General features: G+C 32.8%; 2 protein-coding genes across 5 annotated transcripts in view; both read right to left on the bottom strand.

Moving 5' to 3' along the window:
* The window catches only part of LOC134841944 (lisH domain-containing protein ARMC9-like), a 461,419-nt gene that overhangs the window by 298,431 nt on the left and 137,145 nt on the right, over positions 1-25,843 (bottom strand). The window contains exon 1 of one of the 4 annotated variants that reach the window (XM_063858043.1): positions 6,057-6,068. The exons of the other annotated variants lie outside the window; for them this stretch is intronic. The gene's annotated coding sequence lies outside the window, so the exon portion shown is untranslated. Of the gene's footprint in view, positions 1-6,056; positions 6,069-25,843 lie in introns of those variants that run through there. 4 annotated transcript variants of the gene reach the window in all.
* Positions 1-25,843, bottom strand: part of LOC134841946 (rho-related GTP-binding protein RhoC) — a 164,162-nt gene that overhangs the window by 101,616 nt on the left and 36,703 nt on the right. The gene's annotated exons all lie outside the window — the stretch shown is intronic.

Below are 25,843 nucleotides of genomic sequence, written 5' to 3'. Positions count from 1 at the left end.
TTGAGACCCAAAGGACTTTTATTTGAATTTTCTGAACAAAAAACATTCGAAATGGAACATTCGATAGCCAGTACATACTAAATTTTACGGGAGCACTCAAAATTTTCAAATTTTTTTAAAGAAATATATATTTTTTGCAAAACCATCCTCCTGTAAGACCACCCTGTTATCAACGAATCAATACAGCCAACATAACAGACAGTTGGAAAAGAGCCAAAAACTTCAACTTTCAAATTTCAAAGAAAAAATACATGGCCTTCAAAGTCTTTTCAGAAACAATTAATGAATTTTTTGACAAAGTCAACCCAACATGAGAAAATTGGACCAAAAGGTATTTTTTTGTTTCACTGCGAAATCTCAAAATTAAAACCCACTTTTGAAACTAGAAGTCGATTAAGTGTTTCGCGACATTTACACGTTGCTGTTAGATAGTGAAGTTTGACTTCTTTCTAACGAAAGAAAGGAACTGAAAATACAAAAACCAAAATTCAAACCGCTAAAAACAGCAAAATTTTTACGTTTTTTTTCTAACGCGCAGCGTTGGTTGCAAATTAAACCGGCTCATGAATTATTTAAATTTACAATTAAACGGTTGACATAAGGCAAAACTAGAAGCAAAAATTGTTTGGCTTTTTTCTACTCTTTTGATTTTTCCCCACCACGCGCCATTTGATGTACATCATCATTAAATTTGCATTGTATACATTAATTAGCCAATATCAGTGCATATTAAATACATTCAGTGTATGTTAAATTACTAAGTTGTATATGAGGACCTAAATTTGACTGCATATCAGTGCGGAGGTTATATTGAATTTTTCGACCAAAACAGTCAAACGATTTCCAATTTTCGTTGCAAATCAAGAACGTCGAACAAAAGTTACAGTCGAACAATGTCGAATCATGGGTCAAACAGGGCCGAATCGTAAGTCGATTAGGGTCGAATCTTGGGTCTAACAGCGTCAAATCAGGAGTTAAATAGGGTCGAACAGGGTCAAGTCTTGAGCACAAAAAAAATTGGATTTTTTGTCGATAAAACAGAATAAACTCAAACAAAGTCAGACAAAGTCGAAAATTACCACTTATAATAAATTAAGTCAAGAGCTGACATCGTTCGACTCAAAAGTTGACAACAACGTCGTTTGACTCAAAAAGACGAGAACCGTTTGACCGTTTCGGTTGAATCATGTCTCGAGCACCTCGACCCGGGTAATGCAGCCATATGCGAAATTTTACAACAGGTCAAAATAGGTTCGCTATGGCGTTTTTGGTATGCTCAACCCAGTCGACTTAGAAAAGGTCGAAAAAATTTTGATTTTTTAAAACCCTAAACCCCCCTAAAACTTTGATTATAATCGTTGTTATCAAAGGCGCCCTATCGTATTTGGTACTGTTTTGTACAATATCCGCTTTACCAGAAAGAAAAAATTAATCTGAACCTATCAAAAGTTTTCGTAAGTTTCATTCTGGCCAGTTTTTCAAAACTCGCATGCCGCAGAAAAATTTGGCAATTTAATCGAAAACACCCGATTTTCTTTTGTTTCAAAGTACCCGTCCTGAGAAACAGCTGAATCGGGTCGGCATGTGAAGACTAAAAAAGACTGGAATAAATTCTTACTTTAAACACTATATTCAATTTTTGTCTGGAAAAATTTGAAACCTAGATTTTTCGGTCAGATGCTAAGAAAAAAAGTTTTTTTTTGCCGCCGTTTTACTTAAGTTTTAACAGTATTGCGATTAGATGGTAAATTGCTTACTAGTGAAGCGCTGCTTCCGGTTGAAGCAGTAGTAATCATCCCTCACAGTTCCGTACTTATCTCTCATTGTCCCATCGGCACATAGAAATTGGTCTCCGAGGCTCTCTTCTAAGCTCTGTGTTTCTACATTTGCATTCACTTTTAGTTGAAAGTTATCTCGGCACTCTTTTTGGTGAAGTTTGAAGACAGGAAACACCTGTTTAGTTACAAATATAAGTTAAATGGTCAATTATTGGACGGAAATCTAAAAAGTTACCTGTTCTGCAAAATACTCAATTTTCGAAGATGAAGAAAAAAATCGTTGAAGTTTTTTGGATTTAATTTTTTTCTTTATGTTTTTTTTTCATTAACTTGGTCAGTGGTTATTTTTTGTAATTCCCCTGGGAAATCTGAGTAATAAAATCCTTTTTCGAAGCTAAAATCTTTCAAGTTTTTTTCGCCATTTCTTTTTTGGTAATTGAAGAGCAGAATAATTATGCTTGGGTTAATTTGTTTTATTCAGTCAAACTTCAGGAGGTCAAAATAATAGTTTATTCTAAAACTTTTCAGACACAACGAAAATACCGCATCCTTGAGGTAAATTAAGAAAAAGCATTTAGCTTTGATTGCTTTTTGTCAAGATTTTGGGTTCAAAAACTGCTAATAATGCCATGGTTTGGACTAAATATTGCGCGCTGGGAAATTTTTTACGATGCTAAAAGCGTAACGCAATAACAAAGAAGTCCCAAACTGAATTGAGGCAAGCTAGTTGGTCATATTGATTTTGTTGCTACTCAAGTTTTCAGAGTTTGACCAAAATTTTTCCAAAAATTATGGAGCTTAATTAGTTTGTCTTAAGTTTATGGAGTTCAACATTTTCTTCCCCAGGAACTACTGGATGCCGATTAAGTCAAAACATTCAGGGCATTATCGGGCAGCCTCAACGTTCAAGGCTTCGCGCTCATGTATATGCAGTCTTGTTCACATCAATGAGTAAAGCAAATCAACATTTGCCTCCTTCAGAAGGCACTGAGTTCAATCATTTAATCAACAAGACTGCTCGTATCAGGGCGAGGCCCTGAATGTTCCGACTGCCTCTTAAGGTCTATAGGGCAGTAATAACATGGAAAAATTAATTGAAATAAAACAAAATGAAAAAAAAAAGTTTTTTTAAATTTGAACTTTTTAAATCAAAATCATCCCCCCACACGCCATATAAAGTTTAAAAGGATAGATCTCGCTCCTTGTAGCAAATCATTTATGGCAAATAAGCTATTTTCAACCAATTTGGAACAATTTCTAACACGGATTAACTCTCCGCTTACGCGTTAATAGCGCGAAATATATCGCGCGTTAATTGTCCCAAATTGGCCAAAATGGTAGTCTTTAAACCCCCGTAACTTTACGAAAAATGATCACAGGTGAAATATCTTTTCAAATTTAAGCTCAGGACAACAATGGTTTTCGAATGATATAAAAATTTTTCCGTCAGAAATGGCTAGTTAAAAAGTCGAAATTTGTCTGAAGAAAAAAAAAACCCACCCCGAGCACAAATATTCCGTTACTTTCGTATCGAAAGTCGGAACAATAAGCCTAACATCACGCACACGGGAGTAGCACTTGTGATTCGTGTTTATTATATATCGACCGAGTGGAGGCGGAGTAATAAGCAGAATGGTCTAAGCGCAGAATGGGTCCAAAAGCATGAAAACAGAAAAATATTAACTTTCACTGATTAATACGGGTAAGTTGATAGAACAATTACCAGAATCGTCAAAATACTAAGAAAATGAATAAGTTATTCATAAATTAAATTATTTCATCAAGTTTTTTCATTGATTTTTTAAAAATTCGGATTAAATTACTCAAATTATGCAAATCAGAGGTTCCGAAAAATTAAATGAAGCAAGAATAATCAATTATTAATTATTTGGTGTATCAATCAATTAATTGTAATTGGGCACCTAGATCAATCAATCAATGTAATTAATTGGCAAGTATTTTTAGAAAAAGAAAAAACTGTAAAACAAGATTTCAATCCTATTTACGAACACAAACTAATTTTTTTTTCAGCTAAATAACAGTCAAATAGAGCAAAAACTCATGCAATGATGAGGGAAACTAACTCCTCGTCCCAAAATTGTTTGTTGGCGCGCAGAAAAAATGCGTCATATAAGTTGCTGCTATTCTGCGGCAATTGTTTGTTGAAAAGGGGAATTCATCCCGCTCCATTTCATAAACTCCAGTAATTGCCAATTAATTGATTATTCACCAATCAATTAAATAATTGGTGAACGCCGATCAATCAATTAGTTGGACCAATTAATTGCCAATTACTTGGACTCCAATTTAATTTTCGGAATCCGTGATGCAAATTAGTATCATTGACTAATATTGACTAATATTATACATAATTTATCGATCAGCTTATAAAATGTAATATTTTTCTGTTTTTCTGCTCTTGGACCCATTCTGCAGTTAGACCATCCTGTTTATTGACTGGCCACCTGGCCGAATTTTGGAATATTTTGCAGTATAACGCAATGTTTGGGGATAACTCAGTGCTGAATATAGAATCGTTTTAACATTTAACGGTAGAATAGCCGTACAACTAGTGATGCATTAGCAAGTATGTTTTGACTTTGTGCTCGACTCAAAATTGCTTCTCGACCGCGGGTTTTCAGTTGAAAAACTGCTTCTTCTCGATTTCAAAGTCAAATCATATTTCAAGCACCTGGAGAAGGCAATATTGAGCTAAATAGTTCGGTAAAAAAATTACAATGGAGCAAAATCAGAGCCGGCTCGTCACTGAATCAAGAAAACATCTTCAACACTAAGGCGGATTATTTGTTAATTTGATACATTGGCGCAGCAATATGCATGTAAGCCGATTAGCATGCGGTTACTGCTTTAGTAATGCGCCTTTCTCAGTCGAACAAAAATTCAGCCAAAATTTTTCAGTTAATTTATAATTTCACTTTGTGAGAGAATTAGAAGAAATATTTTCGCCCGACTAAATATCTGGAAAAAAAAGCACGCTATCTGAGTGAACAAAATTGAGTGAATAAATCTTGAAATAGCGAGCGAGTCAGCTCAATTGGTAACATGGGCATGGTAATCGACACACATGCTAATAAGCCGTTCCACATTTGATGCGACTCACTTTAAGTTCCTGCCACTGAGTCAACCCAATAACCCTCAAATTCTCTATTTCATCATCCAATCCAACATCCTTGGTGCACAGTGGAAGAGGATTAGTAACCTGCACTGGCTTACTAAGACTAATTAGGGCAATACTCTGAGAAGTATCTCTTGTATCTAGTTCAATCACTTCCACAGTCGCCGACATGTCAATGTAATTTTCGGTCCAAGTTTCGAACGCGGGTCTGGGTTTTTGTCGCCACGTGAGTTTTTCTGAAAATATAAATGAATCTTAAAGCGGCATCCGTTAACACAACGAGGACATCAAGTTCAACAAAATTTCTAAATGAAGAAACATAGCCGATAGACAGTTGAACCAGCGCAATTCACGCAAGAAAACTGGAAGAAAAACAAAATATTTTGATATATTTTCAAAAAAATAATAATAAATAGCAATTTTTGAATATAAATCTTTTAGGGTTGACTCTTTTTGATCCAACTGAACTCAATTGGGAATAACTGAGCCACTAGGTGAATTTTTTCATTCCGCTGCTAAGGCTAAAAACTAAAATTCAAATTCGAAACCAAATTTCGTTCACTATTCAAAATTTCGACTGTTTCCTGGAAAAAAACTGCCTAATTAATATCTTGTCTGGAAACTAAAATATTTAGCGAAGGGAGGAAAAAGGGAACTGCTTTTTGAATTGGCTTTTTTGCTCAAATTGATACGGGTATGCAATCAAAAACGCAATTTAATGGAAATCTTAAAATCAATGTCCCATTGCTACTTCTGTTTTCGTGAGTGCAACTTGAGCTACGGCTGGAAAACTGAGTGTATGGAATCAGTTCGTTTTCTTTGTCAACGCTTAACTGATCCGTCCGTATATCAATTTTCGTAATAATCGGATAATGCGAGCAAACATTCTACTTGTAAAAATTTGCAGATGGAAATTTTCTATATGAAATAAAAAAAGACTGCTCGTACCAAGAAAAAACTTTAAATTTTCCGACTTCTCTCTACGGTATAGGCAATATTCTTTTCTCTATGTCCGACAATGTCAAATACAAAGTAATATTATTCTCATCTAGTAACAAAACATTTGGAAAAACTAAGTAGTTTCAAAATGGAACCAAAATAAGTTAATTTTATAAGCTGAGGGCGGTATTACATTTCGGATGATTTAATAAGTTCTATTGAAAACTGGATGAAAGAAAGACAAAAAAAATACAAAGAGCAAAAACGCATAGCCAATAGCTCTTAGAAAAAAATCAATAGAAGCCAGTTAACAAAAAAAAACTGGCATAATTTTTGAAAAAAAAATTGAAGTTCAAAGAAACAAGACTGCTCGTATCAGGGCAAAGCCCTGAATGTTCCGACTGCCTTTAAGGTTTATGGAGCAGTAATATCATAAACAACAAAAAAAAATAAAATTAAATAAAATAAAACGAAAAATTTTTTTTCTAAAATTTGATTTTTTTTTCTATGAAAATCATCACCCCACACGCCATATAAAGAACAAAACAGTAGATTTCGCTCCTTGTAACAAATCAATTATGGCAAATAAGCTTCTTTCAACCAATTTGCTGCAATTTATAAGACGGATTAAATCTCCGCGTACGCGTTATTAGCGCGAAATATATCGCGCGTTAATTGTCCCAAATTGGCCAAAATGGCAAACTTTACACCCCCATAACTTTACGAAAAATGATCACAGGTAGAATATTTTTTCAAATTTAAGCTCAGGACAACAATACCTTTTGAATGATATAAAAAAATTCCGTCAAAAATGGCTAGTTAAAAAGTTGAAATTTGCCTGAAGAAAAAAAACCCACCCCGAGCACAAATATTCCGTCACTTTCGTATCGAAAGTCGGAACAAAAAAATGTATGGTCTTAAAGCTCTTTGATTTCAAGAAAATCTTATGCTTGAGAAAACGGTATTATTAGTAAATTTAAAAATTATATTCTACTTTAGATACTAGAACTCGATCACGTTCTTTCGCACCATTTCCTCTTTCGTAATTGGCGAACGAAGTTGGGTTACCTTCAAGCAAATGAACTCAAAATGTATACATACCCGAGGGTTCTCATAACGCAATTATAAATATGAATGTACTTTCTGTAGTTCTTAGAGCTTTTTAAGACTTTTCCTGAAATAAAAAAATCATCACCATTTATATACTACGTTCATTGACTCTTAAAGAGATCATTTTGTTCGAAAAAAGAAACAAAAACTTTTAAAAGACTTGTTTAATATCTTGATTTATACTCAAAAATTGGGATCAATTTGGAGTCAAAAAAAAATTCGAACAATTTTGATAGTTTTTATTTGTGATCGCAAATGTTCAGTTATTTCAATTTAACATTTTTCACAAACTCAGAGTCGCAAGGAAAAGAATTTTTTTTTATTTCATGATATTAGTGAGCTTATTATTGCTGTTATGTTTAGGTGATGAAGCTGGAACAACGGGATGATTTATGTTTACTAACAATTATTGTCATGCTACTAATTTTTATTTTTATTTTCAATAAATATTTTTCAAATATGTTTTTCTACAATACTGCAGAAATTAGGAAAACGATCTGAGATCTTTTTATCAATCGTTATTGTACATTAATAACTTTGTTTAGCGCCTGAAATGATCATGAAGATTTACTTCAAAACTTTATGTTTGCGAATGAAAATCTAAATTCATTGCTAATAAGATTCTAAATATAAAAGTTTGTGTTGGCTTTTGCCGTACAACCATAAAACTAAATGGTAAGTTTCTACTTAGTCGTATATCGTCTCTTGTTCGAGGTCTTCTTCCAATATCAGGTAGTTCTAGTGTTGTGCGGAATATCGGCTCTGATCTGTTGAGTCGTAGAGACATTTCAATTAAGTTATTATCGTGTAACATTTTGAAAATGTTTTGTCTAATTTCTAATCTATTTTTGGTTAGTTCTAAGCTATTAAGGTCTTATTCGAGACTTATGGTCGCACCAGATGAGTTAAGATGGACATGGTTAACTCATAGAGTAATTTCCGATAGGGTACACCGTCTGCTCGTCACGCTATCTTATTTTCGGCCGGATAGATTCGTGCAACTTCTTAGTCTAATACCGATCCTAAACTTACTCTTATATCTACTAGTCTCAGAGTGTTTAACTAGCCTCTGCTAGGCTCAATAGATCTAGAGTATACTGGCTTATTGCGACTGCTGAAGTTCTCTTGGAGAGGCAACTAATTTCTAAGTTAAATTCAAATCTCTCTGGTGCTGAAATTACAAGTAATTTCAGCACTTACAAATAAGTTGGTTGTTAGTTGGATGGATTATGATTGGTTGATATTAAATACTTTACAGTGGTAAAATATCTAATTTATCCAATAATAAAATGTAGTTTAGATCAGGTTCCACCCATCCGGGTTTTACAGTTTTTTTTAGAATTATCTTTCTGCAATTTGAAGGATGGATGATGAACGTTGGTATCTGGTGAACATCATTTTCTTGTCCGGTTCCTCTTGGTTAAGGAAGTTCCAGGACGCTGGAATTATGGACAGGAAATTGTTATGTCGTCATTCGACAACGACTGTGATTCCCAATGAAATCAATCCGATTTCAAAATGGTTTGCTATGACGGGTTTTTCTGTATTATGTAGAGAACTTGTTTTGTGACCAACCTCGTCTGGGAATGGCGTGAAGATCGTGTGTGGAAGGGATTCCTTGTAACTGGGATCTGTACGTATACTTGAACATCGAGGTGGCCATTGGTCTAGTTCAATGAAGTTCTTTTCTGCGAAGTCAAGTCGTACTCTAAATCCTTTGGGTCGTGATTGTGGACGGCATGTCGGTTGTTTTTAGCCATTCTTTTGTGCGAGTGTGATGGGATCATCTAGTCTTTGGATGTTCGTCTTTGTTGTTGTGTATGATCTATATACTGCAAAGTATAATTTACATTTTATAAAATTATGTTAGTTCGGTTTTTTAATCATGAATTTAGTTAGTTGTTTTCACAAAAGCGTTTTGTTTTAGTTTGGTTATTTTGAAGAGTTACTCACCCTTGAGTACCTCTTATTAAAAATAAGAGTGTGGCCACAAAGCGTGGCTGTAGCGCGGTTGGTTAGGGCGGCTATAGAGCATGCTCAGGACGTCCTCTCTGGTGGGTTAGGCCAGGAGTGGGAATATGATTTCGTGCTGTTTCTTTGAGAGGTCCTGTTATGTGATAACGTTTTATGTTGGGTTTATGTTGGTGTTTCTTATGTTACTTTGGTTGTGTCCTTTTTTGAAAAATCAAATTGGTTTTGGTATGGGTTTGTCTTGCGACTTTTTGTGTTTTATTATTTCTTTCTTAGACTTTATAATAGTCTTCAAAAGAATAAATTATCCAGTTTTAAACTGGGTTAATCCGGTTTGGGTACCGTTGGTTTTCTTTTCTTAGTCATGCTGTTATCTTATGATTTGTGGTGTTTAGTAAGCTGCGTTGGTTAGTTTGGTTTAGTATATAATTCCTTTCCAACCGGATTAAAGGAAAGTTTGAAACTTGTTATCGTGTGTTAGAGTTGTTGAGTGTGAAAGCTTGAAACTGAAATTCATTATTTTAAACAATTCTTCGTGGGCGAGCTGTGCGAATTTGGATAGAATTCTTGTGCGAGTGAATGAAAATATCAAAAGGTTAGTATTGCATTTTCGTTTTATTAATTTATTACATAGAATTTTAATTTTACTGCATTTGGGGGAAATTTTAAGTTATAAATTTTCATCGTATTGAATTTTACTGCTTCATGGGTAAATAATTTATAGATTAATTTACTACATTTGGTATGAATTTAATTACATTTTTTAGTGCAAGATATTAATAAAGTTTGGAAGAATTTTAACAAGTTTATATTTTTTTTGTTTTGTAGATGATCGTGGTGTGAAGACTAGAAATATAAATCAAACATTGATAGAAAATGGTTAGTACTAATTTTAAATTTATTAGTGAAGAGTATTTTAAATTATTCTTACCTGTTAATCATCTGGGAAAAAGCCGTGGGGGAAGATGTCGTGTATCATATCTGATGTTGCTAGTAATTTGGCTAGTATGCGGATGATGTTTTTAGTTTGGAGCAGTGGCCAAAGCAATTGAAGTGTTTTAATGATTGTTAGTTCTTCGGTGCCTACTGCAAACTCGTAAGGTGTGTTTTGAATGAGGTTATATATTTTATGGGTTATATTTAGTATTGTGAATGAACTCTAATATGGGTATTTCAATAGGCTGGATGAATTCATGCGGGATAAGGAAGGGTCTGGATTCTTCGGCATTAAAGGTCTTCGTGATGGGACAAAATATATACATTTGAGTAACTGGGTCATAGTTGCGGAGGATGCCGTGGAGGTTAGTATCTTTGAAGCAATATGTAAAATTAAGGAAAAATGGTGACGTGTACTTTGAGTTTAGAAACTGAAAACGATGGTGAGGTTGTCTTGATGGGGTATGCAAATCAAAATGATTTTATATAAAACGATAGTATGTATATGTGTGGGTTTGTTTAGTGCGTAACATAATATCGTGGGAACAGTGCAAATCGCGTTCATGTGGTGAAAGAAAGTGAAAGGTTAGTGAAAATAACTGAAATTTGTCGTGGAAACTTGCGTAAGCTTGAATATCAGCTAGTGATTCTGAAATGATGTGATCATACTTTCTATCAAAAATATTAAGTGTGAATACGTATGATGTTTTGATGAAAAATTTTTCTGTTAGTTACGGGTTAGCGAAGCGGTCTTCATCTAAAATTGGTCTTGATTAGGTCGGATGATATTATGGTCGCAATATTCTATTGTGAATTCGTTAACTCGGGGTGCAGTGAATGTTTTTAGTAATTTTTTGTATCCTACGTAAGTAAATTGTCGAGGTGTTAGTGTTGTAGTGAGTCTATATAACATGTCTTTGTTCTTTTCTATGTTGTCATGAGTATTAGTTAGTGGTAGGCAAAGGGGATAGTAAAATGATAATAAGCTGTCCAATGAAGTGTTGACATTAAAACATGTTCATCTACAAAACTACGTGTGTCATTAGTATCGTTAGGTGTGTTTAGTGTATATTGTGGAACTGAGGGTAAGGTGATTGCAAGAAAATTTTTCGTGTTAGTGTGTTGCGGGTGATTAATATATTCGCAGGCTGTTCCGGGTTTGGTCGGGAATGGGTGATTTGGGAATTTTCGTTTAAAATTGCGATAAGCTCGGTGAGTGCTACTAGGTGTTTCGGTGGTTGTGGATGATTGTGTGAATGATGCGGTGTAAGCTGAGGAGGGTGTAGGAGTAGGTGGATTTGAGGATTCTATTGTGGATGATAGTTGATGTATTGTGAGGGTGTTAGGGTGTATTAACTGTTGTTGTAGGGTAATAAAATAATCGAGTTCCTGGGAAATTTGGGGGGTATCTGGAGAATTATTATATGATCTGTCGGAATGAAGTGGAGAATAGGTTGGGGTCACTTGCGAAGCATAAGAAGGAGTGGAAACGGATGGGAGTGAATGATTTGATGGAATTGGTTGAAAAGGGGGTTTTGAAAAAACTGAGGAGTTGGTCTGATTATCATTTGATGGAGATGGTTCGGAGTCTGCAAATTTGTCAGGGGTTTCTACATTAGGGTTATTAAATTGTGAGATAGAGTATAAAACTGAAATATCTGAGTTAGTATCAGAATTCGTGCTGTATGATATATTAATAATCGGAAAATCGGGTGGTGGGAAAGCAAAAAGTGGTATGATTGGGATTGGAGTTTGGAGGTTGGCTGGGTGGGAATTTGAGCGATGGAGGGATCCAAGTTGTGGGCTCATCGTGGGCTAAAAAATTGATTATTTTGAGACTGAAAAGTGGTGGTGTGAGGTTGCTCTATAATTTGTTCATATGTATTTTCATTTTGTGAATGATGTGGTATTATGTGTTGGATGGGACTTTGTGTTGTATTTGGTCTAAAATTTGGATTATGTGTGGTTGCTAGGTTTCGAAAATTACGGGGAACTAATGATAATGGATGGTTTTGTGGTAGGGTTGGTATCTGTGGTGCTGTAGGTGTTGTATCTACATTATTATGTTCTTCATTGTATGTGTTTTGTCTCGTGGATATTTTTATATTATATTTTTTTATTTGTGCATCTAAAAGTATTTTGTTTATTGATGATGACAAAAACCCAAAAAATCCTGCAAATAGTATACGTGCTACACTTGCTTGTCTGTTTACTTGTGTATGTATAGCGCATGTGTTATAGATTCCTTTTAAGAATGAAAAAAGAAATCCTATAAAGTTAAACATTGCGTATGAGATAGTTAATTTTTCTAAGATGTGATAGGGCCATCCTAGAAAAGCTAAAATTTCGTTCTTTAGGGTGACAAAACTGAAAAAATTTATAGGTGAAATATCTTGTGGTCTGTATTTTTCACCGTTTAAATATATGTAGTCTTTGATATTTTTAAAATATCCGCTGTAGTCTTGTGTATAAATGTCTGCAAATCCTGCGGTTTCGGCAAGTTTTCTTAAATTCTGGTCAATTGATTGTCTTTGTATTGTGTCCATTTGTGTTAATAATTCTTGAAATTGTTGTGTTGTAATGTGATGCTGGATGTCTGATTTAGAATATATTCCAATTGATTGTAAATCAATATTTGGTTTACGAGCAATGGCTCTGATGCTTTCGGGTGAAAACTTTTTGAGTGATTGCATTAATGTAGGGTATGGTGTAAGGAGATAGTATTTATCTTCATCGGGATTTAATTGTACTACCTTGTGGCTATTTTCTGATCCACATGGGACTGCAGTATCCCAAAAATATGTTCGTCTTGAAAGTGTGTCGACAAAATGTACTTTGTTTTTATAGAATATCGGGATTCTTTTATAACAACGTTTATCTTCGAAAACATATAATGGTGATACTTTTTTGGTGCAAGTATAAAACCATAAAATGTTTCCGTCGTAATCTAGAAAATTTGATCTGTTTACTGATAATAAGTATCCTGCGTAGGGTATTTTGAGTACTGCTAGTGCGAGTGATTGTAGGATTTGTGTTCTTTCTAATTCGCATAATTGATGAAGTGTTTCTAATTCGGAGAGTGACATTTCTTTAAAAATTCGACTAATTGTGTAGTCTAACTTCGTATCTAAGTCGATATCATAATGAATATTACCAAAATAGGTGCTATTCATTAGTGATAGTTCTTGTAAACGTGTGCTTTTACTGTCATGTGGTCTTAGGTTTCCACCAGGTTGACCTGTGCTTTTTTGAAAATTAACTGGTATGTATGATGTTCCTTCATTTAGAGGGTGACTTGTGGCATAAGGGTCAAATTTTATTTTTCCAGTGGTCATGTCGAACCTTTTTCGTATTCGACAAGTATTTCAGAGCATTGTGTTTTATAAAGTGGATTGCTATTTTTACATGCAAATTCTGTTTATTGATAGATTTGAAAACGTGTTAATTTATTTTTTATATCATGGATGTTTTTGAAATCAGTGCTTTGTTTACGAGATGGGTTCACGTGTTCGTATGGGATTGATTCATTAAAATATTTTTCATGAAATTTTATCATTCGAGCATGTACTTTTGCTACTTGAAATGTTGTGCATGTATCTTTGGGAAACCAAACAATTGTTGCTTGGGTCCTTGTTGTAGGGTCACAATAACCTTGATCATTTTTGCAAGGTAATCTAGTTCCTTGATAGATCATTGTGTTATCAGATAAATCTCGTGTGAGTTGTATTTTTTCGAGTTGTATTTTCCAATCGAGAAACATTATTTGTTAATATCCTTTATTTTTTGTGTCTGCTTTGCAGTTTGAGGGGTCATTTATGCCAATGTGTGGTATCCAATGTTTATCGTGTATTTCATAAGTTAATCTTCCGTGTGCGCCGTTGTATGGATATTTTTCGTCTAATTTGATATGTCCTTGATATCGTTCAAGTTCTGCTTGATGTACAGAATCGGCAAAGACTTGAAAATTTACTAATTTTCTGTCTGTGTTTTTATTTCTTGTTAGGTTTAGTCTGAGTAATTCATTTTTACAATCATCGAGATTTAGATGTAGAAGTCGTTCTATGTTACTTTGGTAAAACGATTCGTGGTCAAGTCGGTTTTTATTTCCGTTTGAAACTTGTGAAAAATGTACTTTCTTTTCGGAAAATGTTGCTGTAAATTTATATCCTATTACTGTTGTTGCTCGGGCTTTTGAATATAATGTTGCTATTAAATTTGTAGTTTCGATAGCTTGTGGTTCTGTTTCGCATTGTGATACTTGATTTATTGCATATTTGTGTAGTGTTTTTTGTTCGTTTTCTTCACAATCTTAGTGTGTTACTAATAAATCTTGGGGTCCTGTGCGAGGAGAAGGTTTTGTATTTTGGTCGGAAAATATTAGAAAAAAGATGTGTTGAAACGTTAATATTTTTAGAATATACATGTGTATGATAATCCTGAGTATGGGTTATAAAATGTAATGTAACCAATTGTGTTTTTGGTATATCTGTCGTATTTATATATTACTTCAGTTGTTATAAACGGCGGTGGTAGCGATTGAGCTGTTATATTTGGTGGATTTAATGGGTAGGGATGTTGAACATTATTATTAAGTTTGATCGTGATTTCGAATTTTAATTGGAGACTATTTTGTTGAAATATTTGAATATTGTGGTCACGAATATCTTCGTGGATATCTTGTCTATATTGTAGTCTATTGAATGCCCAACTGTGGAGACGGTTGCGATCTTGACGTTGTCCAAACAATGGTGGGGTTGCTACGAATGTGTTCCAATCTAATCGTAAAGGGATATTTGTTGATGATTGTTCTCGATATCTAGCGTCAAGGTTATTTGGGAAATTTAAAGGGAATAGCGTCGGTGAAATTTGACTTAATGATGGTTTTGATGGTAGTGATTTTGTTTCTGGTAGTGATGATAGTGTTGTATCCGTAGAAATATCTATTGGGTCGTTTACTAAGTTTGGTTCACCTTGTGTATATGAGTGTGTTGTCCAATATGGTAGTCGTGCGGTGGGATTGGGGGGGTTAAAGGGATTTTCACGTATTTGCTCAGATGTTGGTGTTGAACCTAAGTAATCTGAGGGTATACTGGAGGTGCTACGTTGTGAAAGGAGTGGGGGAGTTTCTGGTAATGTACTATTTGGGTTTTCTGAAGTAGTTGATGTTGGTCAATGGGGTACATCAAAATGAACTCTGGGGGTTTGAAAACTTCTGTTTCGTCGTGGATGTATAATTTGTCTATTTATTTTGACTGTATTTGGTTTTGACTAATGTTTCTTATTCTGCTTAGTTCTTGTGGTAATGTGGGGTACAAGTTATATGTTGGTTCACTTAGGGGTGCCTGTTGCTGAACTGGTTCTAATGGTTCGGATAAGCGAGCGTGCCGTTCTTCAAAAGTGTATGGATTATCTTGGAAAGAAATTCGTGTGGGGGTTTTGGGTAGTTGTAGGTATTGTTGGGTTTTCTTGGGATGATGTCGGTGAAGACTGATTTTGTGATTGTTGGTCAGCAATTTTTGAAAGTGTTCTGATTGATTTTTTCTAGTGGGAAGATATATGTTTATTGTAGTATTCTTCAATGAAAAGAATTAAAAGGATTGTTGCTAAGGCGAATGTGACTATTGCCTTTTTTACACATTTGCACATTGTCAGTATGATGGATGACAAAAATATGATGAAAATTACAAATAGTAAAAAAATATCTGCTCTACTAAAAATTGTTCGTATCATTTAAATAGACTTTGGATTATCGTACCTGTGAATATGATCAATGATTTGGGAAAATTGGAGATATACTTCAAATAGGGAGTAGAAAATTAAAAAAATGTTGCAAAAAATTATTAAAATGATTATAAAAGCTTCAAAAGTATCAAGTAGAAATATGAACAAAAGTTTGAATAGTATAAAAAAATTTATTAAAAGATTTAAAATTGTATTTTTAAAGATATTGACTGATCGAGAGAAGAGCATTTAAGAAATGATTTCTTTGTCGAATATTTTTTGTTGTTTGAGGCGAGATTCAAGTTTGGTCGAGTTATTTATTGATTTTTTGACAAGTGGGTTGAGTTTTGTGAAAAATTGTTGGGGGTTAATTTTATGGTGTTCGGGAGGTCTTCTTTGCTTTATTTTTATTTGTCGGGTGATCTGGGGTATTTTTGAAATATTTGTACTTTAGGCCAAATGAATATGGTTCTTTTTTACTTTAGGCTAATTTATCACTTTTGGTTGGGGGTTTTTGAGGTCTAAGTTGGGAAAATATTGTTGATCTTTGCGTTATTAGATAAGGGAGGGTTATGATATTATGGTGGTATTTATTTTAGTTGTCAAGTTTGAGTGGTTTGCTTATTTTTGACCTGGAGGTTGTAAAGTTATAGTTATAGATATGCCTGAAATTTAATATCTTTCGGCTAATAGGATGGTGTTAGAGGTATAGAAGGTGACGGATTTAAGTGAATCCTATTGGCTGAATCTGAACTAGAAATGTTGCGTGTTTGTCAGCATGTTATTGTGAAAAATGAAAGTTCAAAATGATCCAGAGGTGCAAAGATTATTAATTTTAAAATTAAATTTGTTTTTGAAATTCAGCTTTCTTTAATATTTTAGATTGTGGGATGAATGTTTTATAGTCTTTTCGTGGTTGATTTCTAAATCGTGATGATTCTCTATGTTCTGATTTTTCTACTTGTTCTTGTGGTAGAATTTTTTCTATCATTTTCCTATTTTTTCTTTCTTTTTGAGGTATTTTTGGGTCTGGCGTTTTTGTATTGTTTTGAGTTGTGGTTTGTTTTTGAATTTGATCTTTATGATGAACGTTGTGTTGTTCATCTATTTGTTTTTCTGTATGATTTTGAATAACTTTTAAACCTGTGAAAGAATATAATTGAGTTAATTCGCGTAGCGCGTATTCTTTTGCGTAGTTGGGCAATAGATTGTTACGATGTTGAACAATTTCTTTTGGTTGAATCTGTGAGTTTGTACGTTACGTCAGTGGGTTTGGCAATGATTTGGTATGGTCCTTTTCGAAGGGATTGTAATTGTTCCGAGATTCCGTTTTGTGTAATAAAGTTAGGTATTAAAACAAATGTTCCAATTTTTAAATCTGTGGATGGCGTAAAGCGTGAATTAATTTGGTTGTTAATGTTTTGCCTTTGTAACAATTTCTTTGTTTTTTTTTGGTAAATTTCATTGTGTTTTTTATCTCTATTTAGAATCCATTCGGTATGTGTGCCGGAGGCTAATTTAGGAATTTGTGGATGATGAAAATGATCTTCATCATGTGTGTGTAAAGGTAGGTTACAACAAATTGAATCTTTATTTGGTTGGCAATAACCTTGTGCATTTTTATGTGCATTTGCTGTAAACATAATTGGTTTACGTGGCTTTTGACTAAAAACCATTTCGTATGGTGACATTCCTAAAGTTGTCGTGATTTGTGAATTGTATGCTAAGAGAAATAATTTTACATCTGCTGACCATTCTGTGTATTTTGTATCATTTCCATTTATGATACATCTTAAATATTCTTGTAGTGAACGATTCATACCCTTGACTAAACCGTTTGTCTAAGGTGCATGAGATGTACGTGGTTTATGTTTGATATTGTATAAGTGGCATAGTGTGATGATTTCATTATTTATGAATTCTGTACCGTTGTCTGATAAGGTTTGGATAAGGTTTGTTCAATTGACATAATTTACAATCATTGCATAATACTTTTATCCAAGTTGGTGCATTTGGGAAACAAAAATATTGGGTAAAGTTTGAGTATGTTTTTTCTGATCCGGAGTGTCCTTTAGTATTTTGTGTATGTGAGATATTAAAAGCTATTAATATCATACTTAAAGGAAGACAGGGAACTTTAGAATCATTTAATTGGTATTCTAAAAGATCTGTATTTTCATCAATTGCTGTGTTATTAAATTTTCGGAAATGTCGGAAGAGTGTTTTATTTCCTAAAATTGTGGTATTTGCTTTTACGGGCTTAGTTTTGTGTTTTTGCCATGATTTTAGTTGTCTAATTACTGGGTCGAGATTTTGATACTTAAAAGTTCAAGTGTAATTTTGTCTGTTGGAGGGAGAAAAATATTGTCAATTTCTAGTTTTGATAAGGGAATTGTGTCAAGTGGGTCATGAAGGTCAAAAACTTGGTTGATTGTGTATTTTAAATCCTTTGTTTGTGGTCCTGATAAATTTAGTGTATCGGTCAAATTTTCTTTTTCGATTAATGGAAAAGGGTCTTTTTTATGCGAGTATTGTTTTATTCTTTTTTGTTGAGTGTTATTTTTTATCCATTGTGAGTATGGAATTGGTTTAAAAGTTGATGTGCCTAGTAAGTCAACTTCGTAGTGATTATTCTGGCAGTCTAAGTAGAGTGGGAAATGTTGTAGGTTATTTATCTGTGATTGATCAATATCAGTTTTTACTGCGTATTTGCATTCTAATCGGGGTGATGTTTCATCTTTTGCGAGATAAAATTTAATATTTTGTGGTATTTCAACTGTAGTTTTTCTTGTGAGTAGTTCAGGTGGCGTATTTCTACTTAATGTATCTGGTAATGCAAGGTTTTTTCCTGCTGTCCAAACTATATGTAAGTTTGGAAATTTCATTAGAATTAGTTGAAATCTATAAACTCTAAGATTTGGATTTGACTTTTGTGTAAAGAGAAAAAAAATTGGTTTGTGATCTGTGAATAGAACTGTTGGGTGTTTTGATCCAAGTATCAGAAATTCATATTCTGTAAGTGTATGAATCATAGCTGTACATTCTCTCATTAGAGTTGAGAGTCGTAGCTCTGCCTGAGTGAATATTCGTGAATTTGCTGATATAAGGTTCAATTTATTTGTTCCAATATGTGATTGTAGCAATGCTGCGCCGATGCCAAAATTTGAAGCATCGCACGTTGCATAGAATGGTTGATTTGGATCTGGAATTGTATTTGAAATTTTTTCAGTTAAAAGTTTTTTAATTTCTTCAAATCGTGTTTGATGTTCAGTGGTCCATTCAAAATTATTTTGTTGTCTGAGGATATTATAGAAGGGTCTTAAGTATAATTGCATTTTGTAAACATATTTACTTAAGAAATTTAACATTCCAAGGAATTCTTGGATTTTCTTTTTATTTGTTGGTGGCTGAAGTTTTTGAATAGCATCAATGCGTTTTTTTAATGGAGTGATAGTGTTTTGTTCATTATTATGTCCTAAAAATTTAACGCGTGTTAGAAAGAAGTGTGATTTATCGGGGGCTGCTTTCAGATTTTCGTTCTGAAGTATCTTATGGTATTGTTCTAAAACTGTAAACATCTCGTCTTTGGTTTGTGATTGCATAAAAACATCATGTAAATATGTGATTGCATTTTTCTTGAGTATTAGTGGTCTAAAAATTTTACTCATAAAAGCTGAAAAAGCTGCTGGACCTATGGATATTCCATAGAATAAGCGATTAAATTCATATTGTTGATTTCCAATAACAAATTGTGTTAAACGTCGTGATTGTTCATCTAGTGGTATTTGATTATAAGCATTATTCATATCGGCGGTTGTGAAATATTTACCGTTTATCTTTGTTAAGATAACTTGTATTGGTTCACTAGGCCAATTGCATTTTGATTCGTCAATTAGTGAATTGAGATATCTAGCGTCTAAAACTATTTTTAGTGATTCACCTTTTGCTAGAATGATAACAGGGTTAATGAAGGTGTTTCCTTTTGGTTGTTCTTCTTTATTTACTGGTGAGATAATTTCGTATTGTTCTAAAATGTCAAGTTATCTATTTACCATGTCATGTAAGTGAATCGGTACTTTACTTGCACTTTGTTTTTTGAAAACTGCGTCAGGTTTTAACGGAAGTTGTAGCGATGAACTAATTTTTCCAACGTCAAACTTTGATGTTGTATAAACTGATGAATATTTTAACAGTTGTTTTGCTAATTTATCAAACTCGGTTTGTGTAATTTGTGAATGTTCAAAATTAAACATTGTTAAAAATGTTTGTTGTTCTTTTGTGTAATTTGTTATTTTCAATGTTGGTTTAAAATATGGTGTTTTTGTGAAATAATCTGTATTTCTCTTTTCATTACTTATTATATTATTTATAGATAATTCTTCGTCAAGAATTGTTGATTGGCAAATGTCTAATATTTTTAGTATATTATTAACGCGGTAGGCTACTTCATTTATAGGTGAAATTGTAGCATTTGTTTCACAATATCCTAAAAGTCCTAAAGGTAATGTTACTTGATATGGTGTATTGTTATTTACATGTAATGAAATGATGTCGGAATTCGAGTGTTTCGAATAATTTCCGGATGAGATCGTAATTTTGAAAAATTTGTGAATAGATTTAAATTCGAAGTCTGACATAAAAAGTTGTTGTTTATTTTGACTTTTGTTATACTGGTGAACTTTTTTTATAGAAAAATTATATATATTTCCTGATAGTGGTTTCAGGTAATTCCGTTGTTGATTATAAATGGGGTAAAAATTTGAGAAAAATGGTGGTTGTTTGTTTAATCTTTGGAAGAATGTTAGGGCTGTGTTTTTTGTTTTTGTGTAATTATTTTTTATATGTATCTTAGTATTTAAGATGTTGATTGTTGGTATATATTTAGAGATAAATGGTATACCAATGATATTGTGCTTAATATTAGTTATATGAAATATTTGTTTAAACGGTTTGTTTAAAATTTTGTTTTGTTCCATTGTTCTCGTGGGGAGAAGAAAAAATTGGATTTTTCCATAATTTACTAATGTTGATCCTTGTGCTGTTGCTAATTAACTAGAGGTTTCAAGAGGTGTTAAATTTGGATGTACTGTTTTAATTTCATTCCATGTGGGAATATTAATGATTCTGCTCCTGAGTCAATTAAAAAATCGATTTCAAGATCTAGTGGTTGAAATTCTTTATTTTTTGGGCTTTCTAAGAGAAATGGAATTGTCCAAATTTTTTCTCTCGGTTGTTCTTTTTGTATATTTTGATAAATATGTTTTGTGTTTGAGCATTGTGTTTCGTCTTTTTTATCGGGTTTAATTACCGTGTTAATTTCGTTTACTTCTTGTGTAGTTTGTGTATTATCAATGGGTCCAATATAGTAATTGTGGAGGAGTTCCAATTGATTTTCATATATATGTGAATTGAAAGGTTGTTCATATATGATAGGTTCATAGTCGTTTTTGACTGTTATCATATTTACTGAGATGGTATCATCTGTTTCACTTTCTGTATCTGATGATTCACAATTTATTTGATTTAGTTGTATTTCGTGACTTCCTGTGTCATCAATACCTGGAGGGTCTGAAGTTGTTTCTTCATTTGTTTGCACTTGATTAATGTGTCTTCGATGTTTTGGTGTGCTACTTCTGTATCGATGTTTAGAATCAGGGTAACGGTTATTATTCCTATGTGGTGACTGGGAATAATTTCTGTATCGATTATTATAACTTGAATGTCGATTTTGTGAATTGTTTCGTGATCTGTTTTGATAATTATTGTTTGATCTGTGATAGTTTGATCTGTTATATGAGTTATTTCTTGATCGACTGTTCGGGTAATTCTGATTTCGGTTGTTCGAATAACTTCTATTTCGATTATTTGAATAGTTTCTATTTCTATTATATGATGAGTTTCGTGATTGATTATTGGAATAGTGTCTATTCCTTGGGTTTGATTGGGAATTGGATCCAGAAACAAATTGTGTTGTATTGGAATTTGATCGTGAATAGTTATTTTGGTTATTTTGGCTATTTGATCGATTATATCTATTTTGTGAGAAATTTCGTGTATTTCCTCGTTCGGGTGATCTACCTCTATAACTTGAGTTATAAGGTGATTGATTTCTTGTGTAATTTGAGTTGCTTGGAAGTGGTTTTCCTGAACTGTTATTACTATATATATTTTTTTTGGTAGATTTTGGTCTTTTTTCATGTATTGATAGAACAATTTATTTGGTTCTTTGTGTTTTTGAGGTTTATTCTGACTGTCTTGCTGTTTTTGTCTACATTCGGAAATACTGTGTCCGTATCGTCGGCAATAATTACACCATTTTTTGAAAGATGGTTTGCCTTTAAAGTTTGGATGTTTTTCGTAGATATTTAGTTTTTTAGTGATTTTTTCAATCAGGTCCGTGTCTGATTCTTGTATGTTATTTATATGTGTAGTATTTGTTTCAATCCGATTAACATATTGTAGTTTTAGATTTTCTGTTTCTTCGAGTTTCATTGTGATTTCTGCATGTTCTGGTGGCGTATTTCTACTTAATGTATCTGGTAATGCAAGGTTTTTTCCTGCTGTCCAAACTATATGTAAGTTTGGAAATTTCATTAGAATTAGTTGAAATCTATAAACTCTAAGATTTGGATTTGACTTTTGTGTAAAGAGAAAAAAAATTGGTTTGTGATCTGTGAATAGAACTGTTGGGTGTTTTGATCCAAGTATCAGAAATTCATATTCTGTAAGTGTATGAATTATAGCTGTACATTCTCTCATTAGAGTTGAGAGTCGTAGCTCTGCCTGAGTGAATATTCGTGAATTTGCTGATATAAGGTTCAATTTATTTGTTCCAATATGTGATTGTAGCAATGCTGCGCCAATGCCAAAATTTGAAGCATCGCACGTTGCATAGAATGGTTGATTTGGATCTGGAATTGTATTTGAAATTTTTTCAGTTAAAAGTTTTTTAATTTCTTCAAATCGTGTTTGATGTTCAGTGGTCCATTCAAAATTATTTTGTTGTCTGAGGATATTATAGAAGGGTCTTAAGTATAATTGCATTTTGTAAACATATTTACTTAAGAAATTTAACATTCCAAGGAATTCTTGGATTTTATTTTTTATTTGTTGGTGGCTGAAGTTTTTGAATAGCATCAATGCGTTTTTTTAATGGAGTGATAGTGTTTTGTTCATTATTATGTCCTAAAAATTTAACGCGTGTTAGAAAGAAGTGTGATTTATCGGGGGCTGCTTTCAGATTTTCGTTCTGAAGTATCTTATGGTATTGTTCTAAAACTGTAAACATCTCGTCTTTGGTTTGTGATTGCATAAAAACATCATGTAAATATGTGATTGCATTTTTCATGAGTATTAGTGGTCTAAAAATTTTACTCATAAAAGCTGAAAAAGCTGCTGGACCTATGGATATTCCATAGAATAAGCGATTAAATTCATATTGTTGATTTCCAATAACAAATTGTGTTAAACGTCGTGATTGTTCATCTAGTGGTATTTGATTATAAGCATTATTCATATCGGCGGTTGTGAAATATTTACCGTTTATCTTTGTTAAGATAACTTGTATTGGTTCACTAGGCCAATTGCATTTTGATTCGTCAATTAGTGAATTGAGATATCTAGCGTCTAAAACTATTTTTAGTGATTCACCTTTTGCTAGAATGATAACAGGGTTAATGAAGGTGTTTCCTTTTGGTTGTTCTTCTTTATTTACTGGTGAGATAATTTCGTATTGTTCTAAAATGTCAAGTTATCTATTTACCATGTCATGTAAGTGAATCGGTACTTTACTTGCACTTTGTTTTTTGAAAACTGCGTCAGGTTTTAACGGAAGTTGTAGCGATGAACTAATTTTTCCAACGTCAAACTTTGATGTTGTATAAACTGATGAATATTTTAACAGTTGTTTTGCTAATTTATCAAACTCGGTTTGTGTAATTTGTGAATGTTCAAAATTAAACATTGTTAAAAATGTTTGTTGTTCTTTTGTGTAATTTGTTATTTTCAATGTTGGTTTAAAATATGGTGTTTTTGTGAAATAATCTGTATTTCTCTTTTCATTACTTATTATATATTTATAGATAATTCTTCGTCAAGAATTGTTGATTGGCAAATGTCTAATATTTTTAGTATATTATTAACGCGGTAGGCTACTTCATTTATAGGTGAAATTGTAGCATTTGTTTCACAATATCCTAAAAGTCCTAAAGGTAATGTTACTTGATATGGTATATTGTTATTTACATGTAATGAAATGATGTCGGAATTCGAGTGTTTCGAATAATTCCGGATGAGATCGTAATTTTGAAAAATTTGTGAATAGATTTAAATTCGAAGTCTGACATAAAAAGTTGTTGTTTATTTTGACTTTTGTTATACTGGTGAACTTTTTTTATAGAAAAATTATATATATTTCCTGATAGTGGTTTCAGGTAATTCCGTTGTTGATTATAAATGGGGTAAAAATTTGAGAAAAATGGTGGTTGTTTGTTTAATCTTTGGAAGAATGTTAGGGCTGTGTTTTTTGTTTTTGTGTATTTATTTTTTATATGTATCTTAGTATTTAAGATGTTGATTGTTGGTATATATTTAGAGATAAATGGTATACCAATGATATTGTGCTTAATATTAGTTATATGAAATATTTGTTTAAACGGTTTGTTTAAAATTTTGTTTTGTTCCATTGTTCTCGTGGGGAGAAGAAAAAATTGGATTTTTCCATAATTTACTAATGTTGATCCTTGTGCTGTTGCTAATTAACTAGAGGTTTCAAGAGGTGTTAAATTTGGATGTACTGTTTTAATTTCATTCCATGTGGGAATATTAATGATTCTGCTCCTGAGTCAATTAAAAAATCGATTTCAAGATCTAGTGGTTGAAATTCTTTATTTTTTGGGCTTTCTAAGAGAAATGGAATTGTCCAAATTTTTTCTCTCGGTTGTTCTTTTTGTATATTTTGATAAATATGTTTTGTGTTTGAGCATTGTGTTTCGTCTTTTTTATCGGGTTTAATTACCGTGTTAATTTCGTTTACTTCTTGTGTAGTTTGTGTATTATCAATGGGTCCAATATAGTAATTGTGGAGGAGTTCCAATTGATTTTCATATATATGTGAATTGAAAGGTTGTTCATATATGATAGGTTCATAGTCGTTTTTGACTGTTATCATATTTACTGAGATGGTATTATCTGTTTCACTTTCTGTATCTGATGATTCACAATTTATTTGATTTAGTTGTATTTCGTGACTTCCTGTGTCATCAATACCTGGAGGGTCTGAAGTTGTTTCTTCATTTGTTTGCACTTGATTAATGTGTCTTCGATGTTTTGGTGTGCTACTTCTGTATCGATGTTTAGAATCAGGGTAACGGTTATTATTCCTATGTGGTGACTGGGAATAATTTCTGTATCGATTATTATAACTTGAATGTCGATTTTGTGAATTGTTTCGTGATCTGTTTTGATAATTATTGTTTGATCTGTGATAGTTTGATCTGTTATATGAGTTATTTCTTGATCGACTGTTCGGGTAATTCTGATTTCGGTTGTTCGAATAACTTCTATTTCGATTATTTGAATAGTTTCTATTTCTATTATATGATGAGTTTCGTGATTGATTATTGGAATAGTGTCTATTCCTTGGGTTTGATTGGGAATTGGATCCAGAAACAAATTGTGTTGTATTGGAATTTGATCGTGAATAGTTATTTTGGTTATTTTGGCTATTTGATCGATTATATCTATTTTGTGAGAAATTTCGTGTATTACCTCGTTCGGGTGATCTACCTCTATAACTTCAGTTATATGGTGATTGATTTCTTGTGTAATTTGAGTTGCTTGGAAGTTGTTTTCCTGAACTGTTATTACTATATATATTTTTTTTGGTAGATTTTGGTCTTTTTTCATGTATTGATAGAACGATTTATTTGGTTCTTTGTGTTTTTGAGGTTTATTCTGACTGTCTTGCTGTTTTTGTCTACATTCGGAAATACTGTGTCCGTATCGTCGGCAATAATTACACCATTTTTTGAAAGATGGTTTGCCTTTAAAGTTTGGATGTTTTTCGTAGATATTTAGTTTTTTAGTGATTTTTTCAATCAGGTCCGTGTCTGATTCTTGTATGTTATTTATATGTGTAGTATTTGTTTCAATCCGATTAACATATTGTAGTTTTAGATTTTCTGTTTCTTCGAGTTTCATTGTGATTTCTGCAGGTTCTAGTTTATCTACTAATTTTCAAAAATCTAGGTCT

The sequence above is a fragment of the Symsagittifera roscoffensis genome, chromosome 3, assembly GCF_963678635.1.
Source record: "Symsagittifera roscoffensis chromosome 3, txSymRosc1.1, whole genome shotgun sequence".
Taxonomy (NCBI): domain Eukaryota; kingdom Metazoa; phylum Xenacoelomorpha; order Acoela; family Convolutidae; genus Symsagittifera; species Symsagittifera roscoffensis.
The sequence above is the reverse complement of the archived record's forward strand: the minus strand, read 5'-3'. Positions and strand labels throughout refer to the sequence as shown.